The sequence below is a fragment of the Bos grunniens genome, chromosome 16, assembly GCF_055505025.1.
Source record: "Bos grunniens cultivar Pamir isolate PY7600 chromosome 16, Bosgru_T2T1.0, whole genome shotgun sequence".
In the NCBI taxonomy this organism is placed as follows: Eukaryota; Metazoa; Chordata; class Mammalia; order Artiodactyla; family Bovidae; genus Bos; species Bos grunniens.
The window spans coordinates 81,997,190-82,023,362 of record NC_141180.1 but is presented as its reverse complement, the minus strand read 5'-3'; the positions used below and the strand labels follow the sequence as shown (position 1 = coordinate 82,023,362).

General features: G+C 42.1%; 1 long non-coding RNA gene and 1 pseudogene across 2 annotated transcripts in view; both read right to left on the bottom strand.

Annotated features, from left to right (window-relative positions):
- Nucleotides 1–8,123: 8,123 nt before the first annotated feature.
- On the bottom strand, nucleotides 8,124–9,737 carry LOC147357177 (olfactory receptor 10AG1-like; annotated as a pseudogene). Its single transcript, XR_015143837.1, has one exon. The product of XR_015143837.1 is annotated as an olfactory receptor 10AG1-like (transcript).
- A 3,811-nt stretch (nucleotides 9,738–13,548) lies between these two features.
- LOC147357176 (uncharacterized) overlaps nucleotides 13,549–26,173 on the bottom strand; it is a 36,237-nt gene continuing 23,612 nt past the window's right edge. Inside the window, exons 2-3 of the long non-coding RNA XR_015143838.1 lie at nucleotides 18,063–19,787; nucleotides 13,549–14,773 (exon numbers count right to left, since the gene is read on the bottom strand). This is a non-coding gene — a long non-coding RNA (uncharacterized LOC147357176). The remainder of the gene's footprint in view (nucleotides 14,774–18,062; nucleotides 19,788–26,173) is intronic.

Sequence of the window (26,173 nt, the reverse complement as noted above, 5' to 3'; positions counted from 1 at the left end):
TGATAAAGGCAGGCTGTGTGTTAATATGCTGTACAGTTCACACACCAGCATCAGGGGAGAGCTTTCATTACTCCATGTCCTTTATGTATGTGATAGGGTGAAGCTTTCTGTTTATTTCTTCCTTGTAATGAATGTGTCATAGACTTCATTTGATTTTTTTTAAATTTTATTTTATTTTTAAACTTTACAATATTGTATTAGTTTTGCCAAATTTCGAAATGAATCCGCCACAGGTATACCTGTGTTCCCCATCCTGAACCCTCCTCCCTCCTCCCTCCCCATACCCTCCCTCTGGGTCGTCCCAGTGCACCAGCCCCAAGCATCCACTATCGTGCATGGAACCTGGACTGGCGACTTGTTTCATATATGATATTACACATGTTTCAATGCCATTCTCCCAAATCTCCCCACCCTCTCCCTCTCCCACAGAGTCCATAAGACTGATCTATACATCAGTGTCTCTTTTGCTGTCTCGTACACAGGGTTATTGTTACCATCTTTCTAAATTCCATATATATGCGTTAGTATACTGTATTGGTGTTTTTCTTTCTGGCTTACTTCACTCCGTATAATAGGTTCCAGTTTCATCCATCTCATTAGAACTGATTCAAATGTATTCTTTTTAATGGTTGAGTAATACTCCATTGTGTATATTTACCACAGCTTTCTTATCCATTCATCTGCTGATGGGCATCTAGGTTGCTTCCATGTCCTGGCTATTATAAACAGTGCTGCAATGAACATTGGGGTACACGTGTCTCTTTCCCTTCTGGTTTCCTCAGTGTGTATGCCCAGCAGTGGGATTGCTGGATCATAAGGCAGTTCTATTTCCAGCTTTTTAAGGAATCTCCACACTGTTCTCCATAGTATTTTAATCTGGTTTTAATTTGCTTTTACTGGTTGCTAATGGGTTATTTCCTTCTTTTTTCTGGGCATTTAGATTATTCTGTCTTGTGAAGTGCATCTTTAAGTCTGTTGTCAATTTTTCTCCTGAATGTTTGATGCTTTTGATTTAGAGCACTCCTTTAACTATAGTGTATTTAAACATTTTATGTTGAAAAACTTCACTCTGAATACCAGTATTTCTTAGTCCAGGAAGTGCAACAGATTAATGTTTACATTATGATTAATAATTTTATCAAAAACAATTTTCTCGCACCGTCATGAAGTTAATAAACATTATCTTGGAAAAGACTCATTGTTATGCATTTTACTTAAGTTTACAAATTATCTGAGATTACATTTTAAAATAAATTTTGTGAAGTGAGGGTCAAGCTCTCTTTTTATGCACCATTATTAATTAAATTAATATAATTTATTAAAATGCCATCTTTTCTACATTTTCTGCAGTATGAACTTTTGCTTGTTCAACTGTGCCCACATTCTATAGTCATTCAACAAATATTTTCTAAAGCTTTCCGTATGCACTAATCTTTGCTAGCTGAAATCTTTTGGTTTTAAGTAAGTTGTAACAATACAGAGGGAGACAAAATAGAATATATATTATAAATTTTGGATGAAAACATTGGGAGGCCAATTGATAGATAAAATATATTATATTGTTTTAGTACTTTGGCCACCTGATGCAGAGAGCCAACTCAATGTAAAAGACCCTGATGCTAGTAAAGATGAAGGCAAAATGGAGGACAGCAGAGGATGAGACACTTGGATATTAATCATATCACTGACTCAATGGACATGAAGCTGAGCGAATTCCAGACATAGTGGAGGACTGAGGAGCCTGGCATGCTACGGTCCATGAAGACACAGAGTCGGACATGACTTACCAACTGAACAACAACAAATCAAATAAGCAGTGAATTTTTGCTGACAGAGACTAGTCCATTAAATATGAGATCAGCAAAAAAAATAATTTCTTATAAATACAAACACTAGGGAGATAATCCTGATATCAGAAAGTTAAGCATAAAATGGCAGGATCATGAGGATAATCAATTTATATTAATACAGGAAGCAAAATTTCAAATAATGTCTGATTAAGATAACTGCAGAACTAAGTGGGGGGAAAGATCACTAGCTCAAAGCAGTGGATGTTAAACATTAATGCAGTCATTTTCTCAAGGCTGCTGTGACATCCTTATTCCTTAGAGTATATGTCATGGGATTAAACATCAGGGTAACATGGGATAGAAAGCAGAAAAAAATCTTTCCTGTAAAAATGTTGGAATCATGTCATAAATATGTAATGGTTCTGGGTCCACAAAATAAAGGCTCAACTATGGGTCTTCCCAGGTGGCGCTAATGGTAAAGAACCTACCTGCCAATGCAGGAGATGTAAGAGACACAGGTTCGATCCCTGGGTAGGGAAGATCCCTTGGAGAAGGGCACAGCATCCCATTCCAGTGTTCCTGCCTGGAGAATCCTGTGGACAGAGGAGCCGGCTGGGCTACAGTCCACTGGGTTGCAGAGAGTTGGGCACAACCGAAGCAATTTAGTGCACATGCATGATGTGAGGTGAGCAGGTGGAGAAAACTTTAGATCATCCTGTTGCTGATGGCAACACAGGATGGAGAAGTGATTTTACTGTAGGAGCCAAGTGTCAACTGAAAAGGGATCATGATAAACGATTCACTAATGGTACAACTACAGGGACTGACATCTCATTCAGAAAAACATCGCCACAGGCCAGCTTGTAGTTAGATCCAAAAATGACAGAGGGAGAATCTGGCATGTTTGCCTCATCCTGACTGTAACACCGCTGATCCAAGAGCCAAGCGTCATCAGCTGAATACAGAGCTCTTGGTTTATAAGTAGGGGAAGTTGTGGAAGTTACAGTGGGCCACATAGCAGTCACGGGCCATAACTGTCAAGACCAAGTATTCTGTGTCCCCAAGAATGCAAATAAAATATATCTTTGTAGTGCATGCAAATATATATATATATATATATATATATATATATATACATATATATATATGTATATATATATATATATACTGACTGTGAAACTTATGAATATTCTAGATTTCCAGGAAGGAAAAGTTACTGAGGAAAAAACACATGGGAATTTGAGAGCCTGGTCAGCTCTGATTATAAAAGTATTGTTGTTGCTTCTCACCAGGATAATCACATAAAAAAGGAAAATATTACAAAGAGAAACACTCAGACACTGGGAATACAGAAAAATTGAAAAGAACCAGTGTTATCACTGAAGTGAGATGTGCTTCTTGGTTGTGTGTGTGTGTGTTTGATGTTCTCTCTGTGAAAAGAGTGAAATCAGCAATTTTTATTTTTATTTTCTATAGTAATTTTATTTTATATAGTATAGCTATATATAGCTATACTCCACTGGAGAAGGGAATGGCAAACCACTTCAGTATTCTTGCCTTAAGAACCCCATGAACAGTGTGAAAAGGCAAAATGATAGGATACTGAAAGAGGAACTCCCCAGGTCAGTGGGTGCCCAATATGCTACTGGAGATCAGTGGAGAAATAACTCCAGAAAGAATGAAGGGATGGAGCCATAGCAAAAACAATACCCAGCTGTAGACGTGACTGGTGATAGAAGCAGGGTCCAATGCTGTAAAGAGCAATATTGCATAGGAACCTGGAATGTCAGGTCCATGAATCAAGGCAAATTGGAAGTGGTCAAACAAGAGATGGCAAGAGTGAATGTCGACATTCTAGGAATCAGCGAACTCAAATGCACTGGAATGGGTGAATTTAAGTCAGATGACCATTATATCTACTACTGCGGGCAGGAATCCCTCAGAAGAAATGGAGTGGCCATCATGGTCAACAAAAGAGTCCGAAATGCAGTACTTGGATGCAATCTCAAAAACGACAGAATGATCTCTGTTCGTTTCCAAGGCAAACCATTCAATACCACAGTAATCCAAGTCTATGCCCCAACCAGTAACGCTCATGAAGCTGAAGTTGAACGGTTCTATGCAGACCTACAAGACCTTTTAGAACTAACACCCAAAAAAAGATGTCCTTTTCATTATAGGGGACTGGAATGCAAAAGTAGGAAGTCAAGAAACACCTGGAGTAACAGGCAAATTTGGCCTTGGAATACAGAATGAAGCAGGGCAAAGACTAATAGCGTTTTGCCAAGAAAATGCACTGGTCATAACAAACACCCTCTTCCAACAACACAAGAGAAGACTCTACACATGGACATCACCAGATGGTCAACACCGAAATCAGATTGATTAAATTCTTTGCAGCCAAAGATGGAAAAGCTCTATACAGTCAGCAAAAACAAGACCAGGAGCTGACTGTGGCTCAGACCATGAACTCCTTGTTGCCAAATTCAGACTTCAATTGAAGGAAGTAGGGAAAACCACTAGACCATTCAGGTGTGACCTAAATCAAATCCCTTATGATTATACAATGGAAGTGAGAAATAGGATTTAAGGGCCTAGATCTGATAGAGTGCCTGATGAACTATGGAATGAGGTTCGTGACATTGTACAGGAGACAGGGATCAAGACAATTCCCATAGAAAAGAAATGCAAAAAAGCAAAATGGCTGTCTGGGGAGGCCTTACAAATAGCTGTGAAAAGAAGAGAAGTGAAAAGCAAGGGAGAAAAGGAAAGATATAAACATCTGAATGCAGAGTTCCAAAGAATAGCAAGAAGAGATAAGAAAGCCTTCTTCAGTGATTAATACAAAGAAATAGAGGAAAACAACAGAATGGGAAAGACTAGTGATCTCTTCAAGAAAATCAGAGATACCAAATGAACATGTCATGCAAAGATGGTCTCGATAAAGGACAGAAATAGTATGGACCTAACAGAAGCAGAAGATATTAAGAAGAGGTGGCAAGAATACACAGAAGAACTGTACAAAAAAGATCTTCACGACCCAGATAATCACAATGGTATGATCACTGACCTAGAGCCAGACATCCTGGAATGTGAAGTCAAGTGGGCCTTAGAAAGCATCACTACGAACAAAGCTAGTGGAGGTGATAGAATTCTAGTTGAACTATTCCAAATCCTGAAAGATGATGCTGTGAAACTGCTGCACTCAATATGCCAGCAAATTTGGAAAACTCAGCAGTGGCCACAGGACTGGAAAAGGTCAGTTTTCATTCCAATCCCAAAGAAAGGCAATGCCAAAGAATGCTCAAACTATGCACAATTGCACTCATCTCACACGCTAGTAAAGTAATGCTCAAAATTCGCCAAGCCAGGCTTCAGCCATATGTGAACCGTGAACTTCCTGATGTTCAAGCTGGTTTTAGAAAAGGCAGAGGAACCAGAGATCAAATTGCCAACATGCGCTGGATCATGGAAAAAGCAAGAGAGTTCCAGAAAAACATCTATTTCTACTTTATTGACTATGCCAAAGCCTTTGACTGTGTGGATCACAATAAACTGTGGAAAATTCTGAAAGAGATGGGAATACCAGACCACCTGATCTGCCTCTTGAGAAATCTGTATGCAGGTCAGGAAGCAACAGTTAGAACTGGACATGGAACAACAGACTGGTTCCAAATAGGAAAAGGAGTTCATCAAGGCTGTATATTGTCACCCTGTTTATTTAACTTATATGCAGAGTACATCATGAGAAACGCTGGACTGGAAGAAACACAAGCTGGAATCAAGATGGCCGGGAGAAATATCAATAACCTCAGGTATGCAGGTGACACCACCCTTATGGCAAAAAGTGAAGAGGAACTCAAAAGCCTCTTGATGAAAGTGAAAGAGGATAGTGAAAAAGTTGGCTTAAAGCTCAACATTCAGAAAACGAAGATCATGGCATCCGGTCCCACCACTTCATGGGAAATAGATGGGGAAACAGTGGAAACAGTGTCAGACTTTATTTTGGGGGGCTCCAAAATCACTACAGATGGTGACTGCAGCCATGAAATTAAAAGACGCTTACTCCTTGGAAGGAAGGTTATGACCAACCTAGATAACATATTCAAAAGCAGAGACATTACTTTGCCAACAAAGGTTCGTCTAGTCAAGGCTATGGTTTTTCCAGTGGTCATGTATGGATGTGAGAGTTGGACTGTGAAGAAGGCTGAGTGCCAAAGAATTGATGTTTTTGAACTGTGGTGTTGGAGAAGACTCTTGAGAGTCCCTTGGACTGCAAGGAGATCCAACCAGTCCCTTCTGAAGGAAATCAGCCCTGGGATTTCTTTGGAAGGACTGATGCTGAAGCTGAAACTCCAGTACTTTGGCCACCTCATGCGAAGAGTTGACTCATTGGAAAAGACTCTGATGCTGGGAGGGATTGGGGGCAGGAGGAGAAGGGGACGGCAGAGGGTGAGATGGCTGGATGGCATCACTGACTCGATGGACGTGAGTCTGAGTGAACTCCGAGAGTTGGTGATGGACAGGGAGGCCTGGCGTGCTGCGATTCATGGGGTCGCAAAGAGTCGGACATGACTGAGCAACTGATCTGATCTGATCTGATAGCTATATATAAATATGTATTTGTTGTTGCTGTTCAATCTTCCAGTCATGTCAGACTCTTTGCAACACTATAGACTGCGGCACTCCAGGCATCCCTGTCCCTCACCATCTTCCAGAGTTTGCCCAAGTTCATGTCCATTGCATCCATGATACCATTCAACCATCTCATCTTCTGATGCCCTCTTCTCCTTCTGCCTTCAATCTTTCCCAGCATCAGGGTCTTTTCTAATGAGTTGGCTGTTTGCATCAGGTGGCCAAAGTATTGGAACTTCAGCTTCAACATCAGTCCTTCCAATGAATATTGAAATATATGCCTTTACATTATATAAAATATATGTTATACATATGTAAAAGTGCCTATGTACATATTATCCTATGATACATATGTATCATAATCTTAAATTTATCTCTGTTTGTAACTATTATTAAAGCCATTTTAGTCCTTTTTTAAAGACATGACCAAACATTATAGATTCTGGCTCTGTTTAGTTCATAAAAAATGTGCTATTTCTATCAAACACCTAATATTATTTGGCTGATATTTAAATTTCTCTATTAGCTACTAAATATTCTGTTAAAGTTGGGAGGAAATAAGAAAAGAAGAAATGCAGTAATATTCTTCCATATGTAGTTTTTATTTTCTGAATAAAATTTATTATTTTTGTGATGTGCATATTATTCTCTTTGTAATAAATCCATACTACAAAAAAGTATAAATAATTAAATAAGTCAGACATTATCTGAACTCCTGTCACTGTAAAGAAGCCCATTCTCTCTTCTAATACACATCCAGATATTGCTGACATACATACACACCAACTAGAAATATGCACGTGTGAAATGTTATATGAATATATGGATGCTATCTCTCTTTGTTTCACAAAAATAGAGTTATATTTATACATACATTTATGTACTTATTAAATGCCTGAAAAGCTTGGGATTTCCTCACTGGCGTGGCTCTAAAACATTGTCCTGAGAGACTGCAGCATCACATGGTAAACGGGCGCCCGTGCCTACTATGTTCCAAATGAGAACAGCTTCCCTTTGCTTTGCTAGTGTTGTCTTTTGCAGTATTAAAAAAGCTTTTAATAAACATCCTTGAACAAACACGATTAACCATCATTCTTGGGCACATATTTTTATAAGGCTTCATTGATATAGTTTTTAAAGTAAAAAAAAAAAAAACTACGTATTTTTTAAATCACTGTTCCCAAAATACAGAATTTATTCCAGATGATTAGAATAAAAACAGCATAATAAAAAGACTGCTTACACAGTGTATTCCTTTCCTAGATCTATTGTAACAAATTATCACAAATTGAGTGGTTTAAGTAACAAAAGTTGAGTTTCTCACATCTTTAAAAACCAGTGTACCAAATCACAGTGTTGACAGGGTTTTCCTCCACAGACTCTAAAGGGATAGTCACTCCTCACTTCTTTCAGCTTTTGGTGGTCCCTGACCTCCTTCGCTTCATGGCTGTGTCATGTGTCACTCCCGGTTGCTTCCTCCATCTTCACGTGATATTCTTCTATGTGTTGCTGCGTCTCTATTTTTAACTTAATCTCTCTTCCCACCTTATAAGAACTAAGAACACTGATCATAGGATATAGTGCCCTTCCCTTAAATTAAGATAATCTTATTCCAAAGTCCTTAACTGAATTACACCTGCAAAGGCTTTTATTTTCCTAATAAGTTCAGGTTTGCAGGTTGTAACCTGACATATATTTAGAGGGATCAACATTCAACCCAATGCAGTTTATAGTTTAAATTCCTAATATTCCTAATACTAAGGAAACACTACAAAAGTGAAACATGAAGCTACAAGCCAGAGGAAATGACGTCACTAGGAACAGTCAGCATTGAGGTAACAGAATCCTTTCAGGGTTTGTACTCTGAAAGGGTTATGGACACTTGCAAAACAGACAAAGAAGGAAAAACTGCAAGAAAGCACTCAGATTCCCCTACTCCCACCAACTTGGATGCGGTTGTTATTTTCTCATCGTCTAAATCCAATCGTAAGTACAGAAAAAGACAGTGAATATTCCTGAAGGAATTGTAAGTTTCAAGCAAATTTCTTACAGTCATGACCATGATCATTGGTTATATTGCAGTTAACTATCATTTTATTGCTCAGGAAATCTCTTAACTCACTCTTTCCCAGTGAGAGGAAAGACAGGTCTTCAGAATAGATCATTGCCATGGAGATAATTTGTGTTTTGATAACCCAGAAACCCTTAACTCTTTGAAACTAAGGTCCTTTCACATAATGTGAGATGGCAGTGATGATACTATCAGTTTATAGGAACATAGAAATAAACTAGATTAATATTTTCTGATGTATTTACATGGGAAACATAGAAACAAATTGCTTCTGTAATTTCAAGCCTTCGCGTCAAGTTTGATAATTTACTTAGTAGTTTTCTCAGTGCTACAGTGATATCTTTGTTCCTCAGAGTAAATATAATGGGATTCAACATTGGGATCCAAACTGTGTAGAAAAGAGAGATCAACTTCCCAGTTTCTTCAGATTGATTTGGTTTGGGCTGTAAATAAGTGGTAGAGGCTGTGCTGTAGAATAAGACCACCACTGTGCGGTGAGACGAGCAAGTGGAGAAGGCTTTAGCCCTCCCTCTGGCAGATCGCGGTTTCAGAATGTTGGAGATGATTTTGCCATGGGAGACACCAATCAACAGAAATGGAACCATGATGAACACCGCTGCAACTGCATAGACTGCTATCTTGTTCACAAATGTGTCCCCACAAGCAAGCTTGAATACTGGGGGGAGGTCACAGAAAAAAAAATGATTAATTGTGCTAGACCCACAAAAGGGCAGAGGAAACCTGCCATGTTTGCCCCATTACAACAGGAACTCCACTGACCCAAGAGGCAGTGACCATCTGGACACAGACTAGGGGCTCATGATCAGACCATAGTGAAGAGGGTTACAAATGGCCACGGAGTGGTCATAGGCCATCACGGCCCGGAGACACTCTAAACCTCCAAAAAGAAGGACCAAACACATTTGTGTAGCACAGGCAATGAAAGAAATGTGCCCTTTCTGGTTCAGAAGGTCCATGAGCGTTCTTGGGATAGTGACAGTTACACAACAGATTTCTAAAATGGAAAAGTGGTTGAGGAAAATGTACATGGGGTTCTGGAGAGTAGGGTCAGTTCTTGTTATCAGTACAATGACACTACTGCACATCAGGATGATCAGATAGAGCACTAAAAATATCCCCAAAAGAATCCGTTAGAAATTAGAGATATCGGAAAACCCCAAGAGGATAAATTCCATCACTGTAGTGGTATTTGATTTTTCTTTTCTTAATTTGTACTCCATCTGTAGATATGGCAAATTCAAGATGGTTAATTCATTAATGCTTTTGAGCAACGTTTCCCTTCTGTTAACTGGATCAGATGCGTGAATCTATTTACATAATCTATGCAAGTACTGCTGCCTTTGCCTTGCTCAGTTTCTAAGAAATGAGATTTGAAACCTCAGCAATGAACTGACGTGCAGCTAAAATCAATTAGAGAAATAAAGTCCGTATTTTTTACACTTGGATGTACTGATACAAGAGGGCTTCCCTGGTATCTCAGCAGTAAAATAATTTGCTTGAAATGCAGGAGATACAGGAGATGTAGGTTTGATCCATGGGCAAGGAAGATCCCCTGGAGGAGGGGATGGCAACCCATTCCAGTATTCTTGCCTAGAGAATTCCATGGGCAAGGAGCCTGGTGGGCTACGGTCCATGGGATCACAAGGAGTCAGACATGATGGAAATGACTGAGCAGCAGCAGTAATGATACCAGAAACAATATGATGTATGCATTTTTATTTAGAGCTATTGTGCAGCAATAGTATTAAATTGTTTCACCCCTTTTAAGAGTGAAATTATATGTGACACAGCCTTACTATTGTTTTTCTTTGGGTTCATCAATTTCTTTTTCTGTACCTATTGACTTATTCCATTTCCTTTCAACTCAAAGCTTTTCACTTAAAACTTTTGCCTAATTTTTATTCATAACATTTTAAGCCTTCCCATTTCTACTCCAATGAGAACTGACTTTCTTAAACTCAGTCCTTGTTACTGGGGGAACAGATACGTGTAATCATATTGTTCTCGTCTGTGTACCTCACCCATCAGTTATGCTACATATGGAAAGCATGTTACATCATGGGGTCCAGTAACATTCGCTATTCATACCCACTGTATGCTGCATTACAAATACCAATTAACCTTTAACTCAGTCCATACATATGACTTCATGATATTTGGAGTTCCCTGATAGCTCAGTTGGTAAAGAATCCACTTGCAGTGCAGGAGATCCTGGTTTGATTCCTGGGTAGGGAAGATCCAATGGAGAAGGGACAGACTACCCACTTCAGTATTCTCGGGCTTCCCTTGTGACTCAGCTGGTAAAGAATCTGTCTGCAAGGCGGGAGACCTGAGTTCAATCCCTGGGATGGGAAGATCCCCTGGAGAAGGGATTCTGGCCTGGAGAATTCTATGGACTGTCCATGTGGTCACAAAGAGTCAGACGTGACTGAGTGATTTTCACTTTCATGATATTTTAATATAGTCTCTTCTTAACCTATGTGATTCTCTGATCCATTGTCATCTACTTCTCTTACAACCAAATAAAATACTTCCTATATAATTCCTTTGTAATTTTATCTAATAAATGTAACTTTATTTAAACCCTATGATTATTTATTTTAGGAATGCAAATGGCAAAAGCAATAGATGGGGAAACAGTGGAAACTGTGTCAGACTTTATTTTGGGGGGCTCCAAAATCACTACAGATGGTGACTGCAGCCATGAAATTAAAAGACGCTTACTCCTTGGAAGGAAAGTTATGACTAACCTAGATGGCATATTCAAAAGCAGAGACATTACTTCGCCAACAAAGGTCCGTCTAGTCAAGGCTATGGTTTTTCTTGTGGTCATGTATGGATGTGAGAGTTGGACTGTGAAGAAGGCTGAGCGCCAAAGAATTGATGTTTTTGAACTGTGGTGTTGGAGAAGACTCTTGAGAGTCCCTTGGACTGCAAGGAGATCCAACCAGTCCCTTCTGAAGGAAATCAGCCCTGGGATTTCTTTGGAAGGAATGATGCTGAAGCTGAAACTCCAGTACTTAGGCCACCTCATGCGAAGAGTTGACTCATTGGAAAAGACTCTGATGCTGGGAGGGATTGGGGGCAGGAGGAGAAGGGGACGACAGAGGGTGAGATGGCTGGATGGCATCACTGACTCGATGGACGTGAGTCTGAGTGAACTCCGGGAGTTGGTGATGGACAGGGAGGCCTGGCGTGCTGCGATTCATGGGGTCGCAAAGAGTCGGACACGACTGAGCGACTGATCTGATCTGATCTGATCAGTTTAATTTCTAGAAGACTGCTTCTGTTCGGTGATCATCTGGGTTTGTGTTTTAAGACTACTTTTTCTGTAGATGATTTGTCCTCTGAAGCTCCTTCTTGGCATAAAGGTTCCCCTCTGTGGGGGTGGAAAGATGACACTTAATTATCTAGTATCAATAGTGGAAAAATGACACTTAATTATCCAGTATCAATAGTACTTTCTGGAAAAAAATTAAAACTTTCAATTTATTGCATTCCAGACCATTAGTAATTGCTGTAAGTTTGCCTTCCTTAATTTTATTCCCATAATTCATTCCGATCTCATCTTTCACATCTTTAGAAAAGTGTATCACTTACTAATACACAAACGTGATATTGTCGTTCTTTCCAATATACTGCGGGGAGGATTAGATCCCTTTTCAGAAGTGGAACGCTGTTCCTAGATAAACTTTTGTAGAAATTAAAGCATGTTGTATCTGCTGACAAAAATCTGGGTACTTTTATTCATGTTAGGATATCTAGTTGGTCATCAGTGTAGGTATCTAGCAGATTCAAAATGAAAGGCACCTTAAAAATAACCTAGAGCCTGTTATGCACAGTGAAGTAAGTCAGAAAGAGAAAGATACCCTATATTAACACACATGTGCACATAAATGTGTGTGTGTGTGTGTGTGTGTGTGTGTGTGTTCGAGAAAAATGATACTGAAAAACCTATTTGCAAGGCAGGAATATAGACGCAGACATAGAGAACAGACTTCTGAGGGAAGGAGAGGGTAGGACAAACTGAAAGATTAACATTGAGACATACACACCACCACAAGTAAAGCAGATAGCTAGTGGGAAGTTTCTAAATATATAAAACAGGGAGCTCAACCTGAAGCTCTGTGACAACCTGTGGGGGGATGGGGTGGGGTGTGGGAGGGAGGTTAAAAACAGAGGGGATGTATGTACACCCATGACTGATTTACTTTGTTGTATGGCAGAACCAACATAACACTGTAAAGCAATTATCCTCCAATTAATAATTTAAAAAAAAAACATTTAAACCCAATTATTTAAGACAGAAAAAAAAAACAAAAAACAAAAAAACAAAACCCTCCTACAAAATGCTTTTTCTATTTCAGCTACTTCCAGGCAGGTATGTAGCTAAAATTATCAGGAATGAGGTTACAAGGCCAATATCCACTTCTGCTCATAAGCACATTTTTTCTGTTTAGAGATTCTTTGACAATTTGAAACACTATTCATGTTTCTAAAATAGTATTTCTTTTTTGTCTTTGACTTTTTTGTCTTGACTTATGAACTCTTTTTTAGGATTGATGTTGTACCCATCATGACAAATGTAAATAAACATTTGTCATATTTATTTACAAATGAGAATTGCACTGATGACTTGTTTCAACTAAGTTTTACTTACAGGATGGAAAAAACTGCATGTCTGTCACCCATCACCCATGTGAGTAAACTGATCTAATCCTTAAATCTATAGTTAGGATAGTGAATTGAATGTTTCTGTGTTCAATTCAATATCATCACCTGCCGGGGTCCAGCCCCGGTGGATCCAGGGAATTCGAAGCGGGGACGGCGTCGGCGAGGATCAGGAAACAACTGCTTAATTAAATGTTAATTAAGGATATAAAGAGTAATAGAATAAGGATAGCTCAGTAGGAAAATTCAGTGAAGAAAAGAGGCTGAAATAAGGATAGCTCAGTAAGGAAATTCAGTGGAGAAAAGAGGCTGAATAATTCAGCCAGAGGGTGAGAGAAAGAATGACATGGGGAGACCAAGTTTCGGTGAACAAAGCCCGCACTTTATTTTCCAAAGTAGTTTTTATACCTTAAGTTATGCATAGAGGATAACGGGGGAAGGGGTAGAGTCACGCAGCAAGCCAGGCTTTCTTCCTGCAAACTTATCATATGCAAAAGCTTAGGTGATTTGCATCATCTTCTGGCCCGGAGGCCTGTTAACATTTTAAGACCCTTTCTTCAGAAAACTTATTTTTCTCTAAAGGTGATTGGTCAGGAGCCACCCTCCAAAAGCATTAGATAAAGTTGCATTCCTACAGAGCAAAGGTATGGTGGGCTCAATCAAGAAAAGAATTAACTCAAGGGTCCAAGGTTACAAACATTAAAGCTACTACTTACACCAATTATATTAATCAATACACTGCCAGGGACACAGCAGGTAAGGGATATGGAGACTTAGCAGCAAACATTGGCCCAACAAGTGAAAAACCCTTCACCAATACAATTTCTAATCAATCTTTTAACTGCTCAAAGGACTCTGTATTCAGACAGTTTAGAACATCTCATGCCTCTCACAGTTGGGAGGCTCTGAGCGATCACATGTGGCCGGAAAACCTATTCAGGCAGGCTAGAGGACTTCCAAAGGACTTTGTAGGTTGAAACACTATCACACCCAGGAACTTTATTAACTGGAGCTATAAGTTAACTCTTTTTTCAGAGCGAGGTAGTGGGGGACAGCGTCCCCCCCCCCCCCCCGTAAAGTCAGAGGTGTAGGTGAGAGCACAAAGCAGAAAGTAGGCAGACTCTGGTTTTGGGGGTAGATGCTCGAGAATTTCCAGGGGGACTCCTGAGGCTCGATCCCGCCTTTGCGTATGCCGAGCCTCCTTCCTCATGACCTTTGCCATGGGCAAAGTTCCTCACGCTGGCTCCCGGCAGTGATAGAATTCTAGTTGAGCTATTCCAGATCCTGAAAGATGATGCTATGGAAAGTGCTGCACTCAATATGCAATATGCAATATGCACTCAATATGCAATATGCCGGCTCCCGGCAATCACCTGAAAACAAATCTACACTCTGAGACAATACCTCAAATATACCAGTGTAACAAAATAAAGAAACATCTTGCAATCATATTACAGTACAAGTTTGCAGTCAGTGAAGAAGAAACTCTGGTTGTTTCCATCTAGGAGTCCCACTGTTCCTACTTCTTCTTAGTAGTTCCTACTTCTTCTTAGTAGTTCCTACTGGATCTTCAGCATGCAGGAACCTGAGACGGCAGACAGACAGAACATAAGGAAACAAATACACTATTCAGAGCCTCTATACGTAATAAACACATCACTTCTACCCATATGTCATTGTAGAAACCAATCACCTGGTCCAATGTAGTTCTGAGAAGGTTAGGGAATGATGTTCATTGTATGTCGATAAAACAGATGTATTTGAAGAGCATAAAGCCAGACTCTGTCAGAGTCCTCACTTTTGGTCACTAAAAATAAGGTGTTATAGCATGCTGCAACATGTATACCTTTGGACTGATGATTTAGCATGACACATAATGGAATAAGTGTTCATGGTACACATTTATGCATATTAATGTTTTATAGATATATTTGAGCCTAACAACACAATGCCATTATTATTTTCATTAGGCTTTGATGCTTAAATTAGCAATAGTGGTGAGGCATAATTTACATAACATAAAGCACGACCTTTAAAATTCAGTGATTAGTTGAGATATACTTGACTTTATAGCATTATATTAACTTCTGAACAACATAAATATATTTTAAATGATCATCACAATGTCTAATGTTATTATCCATCAATGTTAATATCCATCACCACCCAAAGTTATGCATTATTTTCTTGTGATGTGAATTTTTAAAAATTTCTCTTAACAACTTTCAAATATGCAAAATTATTTAACTATAGTCACCATGCTCTATATTATTTTCTTGGGTACCAAAATCAGTGTGGACGGTGAGCAGTCATGAAATCAAAAGGCATTTGTTTCTTGGAAAAAAAGCTATGCCAAAACTAGAGTGGGTATTAAAAAGCAAAGACATCACTTTGCTAACAAAGCTCCGTATAGTTAAAGCTATGGTTTTTCCAGTAGTCATGTATGGATATGAGAGTTAAAATATAAAGAAGGCTGACTGCCAAAGAATTGCTGCTTTCAAACTGTGGTGTTGGAGAAGACTTTTGAGGGTCCTTTGAACAGGAAGGAAATCAAACTGGTTAATCCTAAAGGAAATCAACTCTGAATATTCACTGGGGGGATTGGTGCTGAAGCTGAAGCTTCAATACTTTGGTCACGTCATGCAAAGAGCAGCTCACTGACTAAAGGAGAAGGGGACGATGGAGGATGAGATGGCGTCACTGACTCAATGGACATGAGTTTGAACAAACTCCAGGAGATAGTGAAGGCCAGGGAAGCCTGACATGCTGCAGTTCATGGGGTTGCAGGGTCAGACGAGACAGCTACTGAACAACATCAGCACCATGCTGTATATTGATTGGATTGCTATACATTTTAATAGTGGTTTTATAAATACGACTAAATTTAAATTTACTGTCTTGTTGTTTGTGTTTGTTTCTCTTATACATATATTTTCTCTTATACATATATATTTTCATTGTTTTTTATTATTTTTGTGATTTTAATATACTTTTAGTATATATGTATCCTTAGACACCATATTAAAAAGGAGAGACATTACTTTGCCAACAAAGGCCCGTCTAGTCAAAGCTATGGTTTTTCCTGTAGCCATGTATGGGTGTGAGAGCTGGACTAAAAGGAAAGCGGAGCACCGAAGAATTGATGCTTTTGAACTGTGGTGTTGGAGAAGACTCTTGAGTGTCCCTTGGACTGCAAGGAGATCCAACTAATCCATCCTAAAGAAGATCAGTCCTGAATATTCATTGGAAGGACTGATGCTGAAGTTGAAACTCTAATATTTTGACCACTTGAGGCAAAGAACTGACTCATTTGAAAAGACCCTGATGCTGGGAAACATTGAAGGCAGGAGGAGAAGGGGACAACAGAGCATGAGCTGGTCGGATGGCATCACCAACTCAATGGACATTAGTTTCGGTAAACTTTGGGAGTCGGTGATGGACAGGGAGGCCTGGTGTGCTTCAGTCCATGGGGTCACAAAGAGTTGGAAATGACTGAGCAACTGAATTGAACCATTTTTTTATCCAATGTTCCTTATTAATTTTTAGCTGTAACTGTAGAGTTTGCAAAATAAATATCTGCTTAATGCAATCTAACATTAAATAAATTATATACTTTAATATGCAAAATGTTGAGATCCTGAAAATACTCCTCTTTGGACAATCCTATCTTTTGTTTTGTATTATTGCTTTACACTTATTCTTTTTAAATTAATTTTTATGAGAAAACAATTGATTTCCAATGTTATATAGCTTCTGTTATGCAGCAGAGTGAATCAGTGATACATAAGCATACTTTGACTCTTTTTAAGATTCTATTCCCATATAGATTATTGCAGAGTATTGAGTAGGGTTCCTGTGCTATACAGTAGGTTCTTAGTTAGTGAAGTCACTCAGTTGTGTCCAACTCTTGGTGACCCCATGGACTGTAGCCTACCAGGCTCCTCTGTCCATGGGATTTTCCAGGCAAGAATACTGGAGTGGGTTGCCATTTCATTCTCCACACAGTAGGTCTTACTACCTATCTATTTAGACAGGTTAGTTTGTATATTTCAACCCCAGTCTCTCAGTGTACCCCTCCCCTTCCACCTTTCCCTCTTGGTAACTTTAAGTTTGTTTGCAACGTGGGTGATTCTATTTTTGCTTTGTTCCAGTTCCAGTTCAGTCGCTCAGTCATGTCCGACTCTTTGCAACCCCATGAACCTCAGCACACCAGGCCTCCCTGTCCATCACCAATTCCCAGAGTACACCCAAACCCGTGTCCATTGAATCCATGGCGTCATCCAACCATCTCATCGTCTGTCGTCCCCTTCTCCTCCTGCCCTCAATCTGTCCCAGCATCAGGGTCTTTTCAAATGAGTCAGCTCTTCACATCAGGTGGCCAAAGTATTGGGGTTTCAGCTTCAGCATCACTCCTTCCAATGAATACCCAGGACTGATCACCTTTAGGATGGACTGGTTGGATCTCCTTGTAGTCCAAGGGACTCTCAAGAGTCTTCTCCAACAGTGTTGGAGAAGCATCAAAAGCATCAATTCTTCAGTGCTCAGCTTTCTTTATAGTCCAACTGGCACATCCATACATGACCACTGGAAAAACCACAGACTTGACTAGATGGACCTTTGTTGGCAAAGTAATGTCTCTGCTTTTCAATATGCTGTCTAGGTTGGTCATACTTTTCTTCCAAGAGTAAGTCTCTTTTAATTTCATGGCTGCAGTCACCATCTGCAGTGATCTTGGAACCAAAAAAAAAAAAAAAGTCTGCCACTGTTTCGACTGTTTTCCCATCTATTTTCCATGAAGTGATGGAACCAGAAGCCATGATCTTAGCTTTCTGAATGTTGAGCTTTAAGCCAACTTTTTCACTCTCCTCTTTCACCTTCATCAAGAGGCTTTTTAGTTCCTCTTCACTTTCTGCCATAAGGGTGGTGTCAACTGCATATCTGAGGTTATTGATATTTCTCCCGGCAATCTTGATTCCAGCTTGTGCTTCTTCCAGCCCAGCGTTTCTCATGATGTACTCTGCATATAAGTTAAATAAGCAGGGTGACAATATACAGCCTTGACGTACTCCTTTTCCTATTTGGAACCAGTGTGTTTTTCCACGTCCAGTTCTAATTGTTGCTTCCCAACCTGCATATAGATATCTCAAGAGGCAGGTCAGGTGGTCTGGTATACTCATCTCTTTCAGAATATTCTAGTTTGTTGTGATCCACACAGTCACAGCCTTTGGCATAATCGATAAATCAAAAATAGATGTTTTTCTGGAACTCTCTTGCTTTCTCGATGATCCAGCGGATGTTGGCATTTTGATTTCTGGCTCCTCTGGTTTTTCTAAAAGCAGCTTGAACATCTGGAAGTTCATGGTTCACATATTATTGAAGCCTGGCTTGGAGAATTTTGAGCATTACTTTACTAGCATGTGAGACATGTGAGATGAGTGCAATTGTGAGGTAGTTTGAGCATTCTTTGGCATTGCCTTTGTTTGAGATTGGAATGAAAACTGACCTTTCCAGTCCTGTGGCCACTGAGTTTTCCATATATGTTGGCATATTGAGTGAAGCACTTTCACAGCGTCATCTTTTAGGATTTGAAATAGCTCAACTGGAATTCCATCACCTCCCCTAGCTTTGTTCGTACTGATGCTTCCTAAGGCCACTTGACTTTGCATTCCAGGATGTCTGGCTCTAGGTGAGTGATTACACCATCATGATTATCTGGGTGATGAAGATATTTTTTTATATTGTTCTGTGTATTCTTGCCACCTCTTCTTAATATCTTCTGCTTCTGTTAGGTCCATACCATTTCTGTCCTTTATCGTACCCATCTTTGCATGAAATGTTGCCTTGGTATCTCTAATTTTCTTGAAGAGATTTCTAGTCTTTCCCTTTCTACTCTTTTCCTCTATTTCTTTGCACTGATCACTGAGGAAGGCTTTCATAAGTCTCCTTGCTATTCTTTGGAACTCTGCATTCAAATAGGTATGGCTTTCCTTTTCTCCTTTGCTACTGGCTTCTCTTTTTTTTCACAGCTATTTTTAAGAGCTCTTCAGACAGCCATTTTCCTTTTTTGCATTTCTTTTTCTTGGGGATAGTCTTGATCCCTGTCTCCTATACAATATCATGAACCTTTGTCCACAGTTCATCAGGCACTCTGTCTATCTGATCTAGTCCCTTAAATCTGTTTCTCACTTCCATTGTATAACTGTAAGGGATTTGATGTAGGTCATATTAGGTCATATCTGAATGGTCTAGTGGTTTTCCCTACTTTCTTCAATTTAAGTCTGAATTTGGCAATAAGGAGTTCATGATCTGAGCCACAGTCAGCTCTTGGTCTTTTTTTTTTTTTTTTTTTGCTGACTGTATAGAGCTTCTCCATCTTTGGCTGCAAAGAATATAATCAGTCTGATTTTGGTGTTGACCATCTGGTGATGTCCATGTGTAGAGTCTTCTCTTGTGTTGTTGGACGAGGGTGTTTGCTATGACCAGTGTGTTCTCTTGGCAAAACTCTATTAGCCTTTGTCCTGCTTCATTCTGTACTCCAAGGCCAAATTTGCCTGTTACTCCAGGTGTTTCTTGACTTTCCACTTTTGCGTTCCAGTCCCCTATAATGAAAAGGACATCTTTTTTAGTGTTAGTTCTAAAAGGTCTTGTAGGTCATCATCGAACCATTCAACTTCAGCTTTTTCAGCATTACCGGTTGGGGCATAGACTTGGATTACCATGATATTGAATGGTTTGCCTTGGAAATGAACAGAGATCATTCTGTCGTTTTTGAGATTGCATCCAAGTACTGCATTTCAGACTCTTCTGTTGACTATGATGGCTACTCCATTTCTTGTAAGGGATTCTTGCCCACAGTAGTATAAATAATGGTCATCTGAGTTAAATTCACCAATGCGAGAGGAAACCCGAAGTCCCAGTCACCTCTTGAGATGAAGAACGAGTTTCCCACCTCAACTCAAGAGGAGGCTTGACTTCCCTGTTGCAACTTGAAAGAAACCCGGAGTTTCCCACTGGAACTAGAGAGGAACCCCGAATTCCCTGCTGCAACTCAAAAGGAAACCCGAGGTCCACACCTCAACTTTAGAGGAGGCCTGACTATGCTGTCTCAACTCGAGAGGTATGCCCAGAACTGCTTCACAACTCGAGAGGAACACCATGTTTCCCACTTCCACTCTAGATGAGCCCTGATTCCCATGCAGTGACATGAGATGAATTATGAGGTCCCTGTTGCAACTCTAGAGGAATCCCAAGTTCCCCCATAGAAACTTGAGAGGAACCCTGAGGTTTCTGCCATATCTCGAGAGAAACCCCAGTTTCCCACTGCAAATAGAGAAGAGGTCGGATTCCCCTGCATAGTCTCAAGAGAAACACCGAGTTCCCCCTCACAATTCGAGAGGAATCCCGACTCTCCTGTTGCAATTCAAGAGGAACCCCAAGATCTGTCACACAACTCGAGAGGAACCCCGAGATGCCTGCCACAATTTGAGAGGAGGCCCGACTCCCCTGCTGCAACTCAAGAGGAAATCAGAGATCCCAGTTGCCTTGAGAGGAAACCCACGTTTCCCACCACAAATCCAGAGAAGGCCTGGCATCCCTGTGGCAACTCGAGAGGAAGGCCGAGTTCCCCAGCTCAATCCGACAGGAGGCCTGACTACTCTGTTGCAACTTGAGAGGAACCCCAAGATCCCCATGGCAACTTGAGAGGAACACCAAGTTTCCTGTTGCAACTTGAGAAGAACCCCTAGTTCCCCGCTTCCAATCTAGATAGGCCTAATTCCCCTGCAGCAAAATGAGGTGAATCCCAAGTTCCCCATTACAACTTGAGATGAATCCCAAGTTCCCCCATTCCAACTCCAGAGGAAAACTGAGTTCCCTGTCGCAACTCAAGATGAACCATGTGTTTCCCAATGCATCTCGAGAGGAATCCCAAGTTCCCTGCTAGAACTCAAGAGGAGGCCTGACTCCCCTGCTGCAACAAGAGAGGAACCCTGATTTCCACCTCACAACTCGAGAGAAGGACTGACTCCCCTATTGCAACTTGAGAGGAACCCCAGGTTTCCTGCCACAAGTCAGAAGGAGCCACGAGTTCCTGGTCTCAATTCAAGATGAAACCTGATTGACCTGCATCAACTCGAGAGGAACCCCGAGTTCTCCATCGCAATTTGAGACTCGACCCAAGCCACTATTGTAACTCCAGAGGATTCCCAAGAGGGGCCTACCCCAGCACAATTTGAGAGGAGCACTCTACGAAACAAGAGAAGTCCCGTGCTATAACTTAAAAGGAGGCCCTCAAGCCACAAGTAGAGAGTAGCCTCCTGCACACCATAAATGGAAAAAATGCCTCTTCTCATCATAAAGAGGAGTCACCCCATCACAGTTTGAGAAGAGCACTTTATCACAACTAAAGAGGAACCCAACTACCACAAATGAAGAGGAGCCCCCAGCCAAAATTAGAGAGGAGACTGCAAATGACAACTAGAGAGGATCTGACCCACCACAAATAAAGAGTGGCCCATCCCTACAATACCAGTGGAGACCCATGACACAACTAGAGAGTAGCCTCCCGTACATTGAAACTAGACTGGGGCCAGCCTGCACATCGCTACGAGAGAGGATCTACCCCCACTGCAGCTCAAGAGGAGGCACCATTACAACTCTAAAGGAACACTGAATCACCTGCAGCAACTCAAGAGGCACCGGGAGTTCCCCACTGCAATTTGAAAAGGAGCCCTAGACTGTAACAAGAAAAGGGGCCACTGGAAAAAATGACGGATGGGCTCACCAGCCAAAGCTGAGGTGGATTCCCCTGGCATAACTAGAGTGAAGGCCCCCAAGAGAGAAGCTTTTAATGCCACAAATAGAGAGGAGATCCCTGAAGTAAGTTGAGTGGAGTCCCTCACAACTGGAGAAAAGCAATCCCACTAATATTAGTAAGGAACACTGAGCACCAAAAGTAGAAAGGACCTCTCCGCTAGAGCCACCCACACCCGAACCAGACAGGACACAGCCCTGCACCTCGAGAGGAGCCCTCCACAACTTGACAGGGGTACCCTGTATATCACGCATATAGAAGAGCCACTCTGCTGCTAAAAAAGACTAATCCCACACCACAAGTAGAGATAAAGTTTCACATCACCACTAGAGAATGGAACCCACCACAACTACAGAGTTGAATCCGACCACAAAGTTAGAGTAGTCCCATGAAAATCCTAGTGAGTAGCCTCCAGACATTGCAACAATACAGGAGCCCCCCTTCACATCCCTACTGGAGATGAGTCATCCCAAAACAACTCTAGAGGAGGCCCCACTGCAAGTGAAAAGGAACACTGAGTACCACCCCAACTCGAGAGGAACACCAAGTTCCCTGCAACGGCTTGAGTTGAACACTGAGTGGCACACTGCAAATCAAAGGGAACACTGAGTTCCAAATGAAACGCAAGAGGAGCTCTGAGACACCTCTGGCAACTCAAGAGGAACCCCGAGTTTCCCGGCCCAAGTCGAGAAGAACCCCGAGTTCCCTGCTGCAACTCAAGTGGAGGTCCAACTCTCCACCTGCAACTCGAGAAGATCCTCTAGTTCAATCTTGCAATTTGAGAGCCCCCCCCCAAAATCCCCTGTTGCAACTCGAGAGGAACCCCGAGATGCCTGTCAGAAGTCGAGAGGAACCCCATATTTCCCACTGCAACTCGAGAAGAACCTCAGTTCCCCACCTGAACTCGAGGTGAAGCTTGATTCCCCTGCAGCCTCTCGAGAGGAAACCCGAGTTTCACCCTGCAACTCAAGAGGAGGCAACTCTCCTGTGACAACTCAAGAGGAAAGCCAAGTTCCCAAACTCAACTCGAGAGGAGGCCTGACAACCCTGTTGCAACTCCAGAAGAACCCCTAGATCCCCACCACAACTCAAGAAGAAAACCGTGTTTACCATCACAACTTGGGAAGAAACCTGAGTTCCCCAATCCATTCTAGATGAGGAAGAATTCCCCTGCAGTGACATGAGATGAATCCTGAGTACCCCATCACAACTCAAGAGGAACCCTGAGTTCCCCACTGCAACTCTAAAGGAGGCCTGATTGCCCTGTTGCAGCTCAAGAGGAACCCCGAGATCCCCACCACAACTCACCACCCCCGAGATCCCAGCCACATCCCGAGATGTCTGCTGCAACACGAGACAAACACTAAGATCCCCCTCGCAACACCAGAGGATGCCTTACTCCCCTGTTGCAACTCGAGAGGAAACCTGAGCTACCGCCTAATCTCGAAAGGAGCCTGACTCACATGTTGCAACTTGACAGGAACCACAAGATCCATTTGCAACTCGAGAGGAACCCGAGTTTCCTGCCACAACTCTAGAAGAACCCCAGGTTCCCTGTCTCAAATCGAAATGAGTCCCAATTCGCATGAAGTGACTTGAGAAGTACCCCGAGTACCCCACTGAAAGATGAGGGGTACTCATCTCGAGTACCCCTCGAGATGAGGCCCAAGCCCCCTGATGCAACTCCAGAGGCTACACAAGAGGAGCCTACCTCACCACAATTCGAGGGGAGAAATCTACCACAACAAGAGAGGAAATCCCATACAACAACTAAACAGGAGCCCCCTCTCCCTTCCAAAACTAGTGAGTATCTTCCTGCATGTCACAACTAGTAAAAGCTACCCTTCTACCACAACCAGAGAGGAGTCACTACCATCAAATTTCAGAAGAGCACTCTACCGCAACTAAAGAGGAGCCCATCTACCACAAGTCAAGAGGAGCCCCACTGCCAAAGCTAGAGAGGAGTCTGCAAACGACAACTTGAGAGGAGCCGACCCATGACAAATAAAGAGTTGACCTTCACTGCAATTAGAGGTGTGACCCATGCTGCAACTAGAGAGTAGCCTCCTGCACTTTGCAACTAGACAGGGGCAGCCTGCAGATTACTACCATAGAGGATCTGCCCCACTATAGCTCAAGAGGCTCCACAACAACTCTAAAGAAAACCCGAGTCACCAGCTGCAACTCAAGAGGCACCCCGAGTTCACTGCTGCAATCTGATAGAAACCCTAGGCTGTAACAAGAAAAGGTGCCACTGGCCAAAATGACAGAGGGGCTCCCCGGCCAAAACTGAAGCAGATTCCTCAGGCACAACTAGAGTGAAGCTCCCAGAATATCACACCTAAAGAGAAGCCTTTCTGCCATAAATAGAGACAAGCTCTCTGAAGTAAGTCGAGCAGAGTACCTCACATATAGAGAAAAGCAATCCCACTAATTTTAGTGAATTACCCGTATCAGCCAAAGTAGGATTTCCCCTGTGGAGCCACCCACACCCCAGAGAGGATGCAACTCCACACCCAGAGAGCCCCGCACTTCCAGCACAACTCCAGAGGAGCCTGCTAGACATCACACATAGAGAGAAGCCCTTCTGCTGCTAAGAGATGAATCTCACACCACAAATAGAGAGGATCAAACCCACAACAACTACAGAGTTTACCCTAAGCACAAGGATAGAGAAGTCCCATGCCAAAATTCGTGAGTAGCCTCCCAACATTGCAAAAAGACAGGAACAACCCTGCACATCCCTGCTAGAGATGAGTTGCCTCAAGACAACTCGAGAGGAGGTCTGACACTCCGGTTGCAAGTCGAGTGAAAACCCAAGTTTCCCATCACAACTCGAGAGGAAACCCAAGTTCCCCATTGCCACTCGAGAGGAAACCCGAGTTTCCTACCACAACTCGAGAAGAACACCGAGTGCTCCGCCTCAACTCGAGATGAGGCCCAATTCCCCTGCAACAACTCGAGTGGAACCCCAGGTCCCCCTCGAAATTCAAGAGGAGGCCTGAATCCCCTGTTGGAATTCGAGAGGAAACCTGAGATTCTCGTTGCCTCTTTAGAGGAATCCCGAGTTCCCCAACACAACTTGAGAGGAGGACTGTGTTTCCTGCTGCAACTCGAGAAGAATCCTGAGTTCCCCACCTCCACGCTAGATGAGGCCTGATTCCCCTGCAGTGACTTGAGATGAATCCGGAGTTCCCCATTGCAACTCTAGAAGAATCCCAAGTTCCCCATCACAACTCGAGAGGAACCCCGAATTTCCCATTGTATCTCAAGAGGAACCCTGAGTTCCCCACTGCAACTCGAGAAGAGGCTTGATTCCACTGCAGCATCTCAAGAGGAACCCTGAGTTCCCCACTGCAACTCAAGAGGAGGCCCAATTCCCCTGTTTCAACTTGAGAGGAACCCCAAGTTTCCATCCGCATCAAGAGGAACCTCGAGTTACCCTGCTGCAACTAAAGAGGAAGGCTGACTGCCCTGTGGCAACTTGAGAGGAAACCCGAGTTACCCACCTAAACTCTATAGGAGGCCCGACTACCCTGTTGCAACTCAAGAGGAACCCCTAGATCCCTGTTGCAACTCGAGAGGAACACCGAGGTTCCTCTCCCAACTTGAGAAGATCCCCAAGATTCCTGCCTCCATTCTAGATGAGGCCAGATTCCTGTGCAGTGACGTGAGATGAACCCCAATTTCCTCATTACAACTCGAGAGGATTCCCGAGTTCCTCATCGGAACTAGAGAGGAACCCCGTTTCCCACTGCAACTTGAAAGGAACCCTGAGTTTCCTGCCGCATCTCAAGAGGAACTTCGAGTTCCCTGCTGCAACTCGAGATCAGGCTCGATTACCCTGCAACATCTCAAGAGGACCCCTGAGTTCCCCCATGCAACTCAAGAGGAGGCCCAACGACCCTGCTGCAACTCAAGAGGAAGCATGACTTCTCTGTTGTAACTCAAGAGGAGCCCTGATCCCCATCGCAATTCAAAAGGAACCCCAAGTTTCCTGCTGCAACTCCAGAGGACAGCTGACTCATCTGTTGCAACTTGAGAGGAACACTGAGATCCCCGTTGTAACTCTAGAGGAACCCCGAGTTTCCCACCACACTCAAGAGGAGCCCTGAGTTTGGCTGCTGCAACTTAAGAGGAGGCCCCCCTTCCTTGCTGCAACTTGAGAAGAAC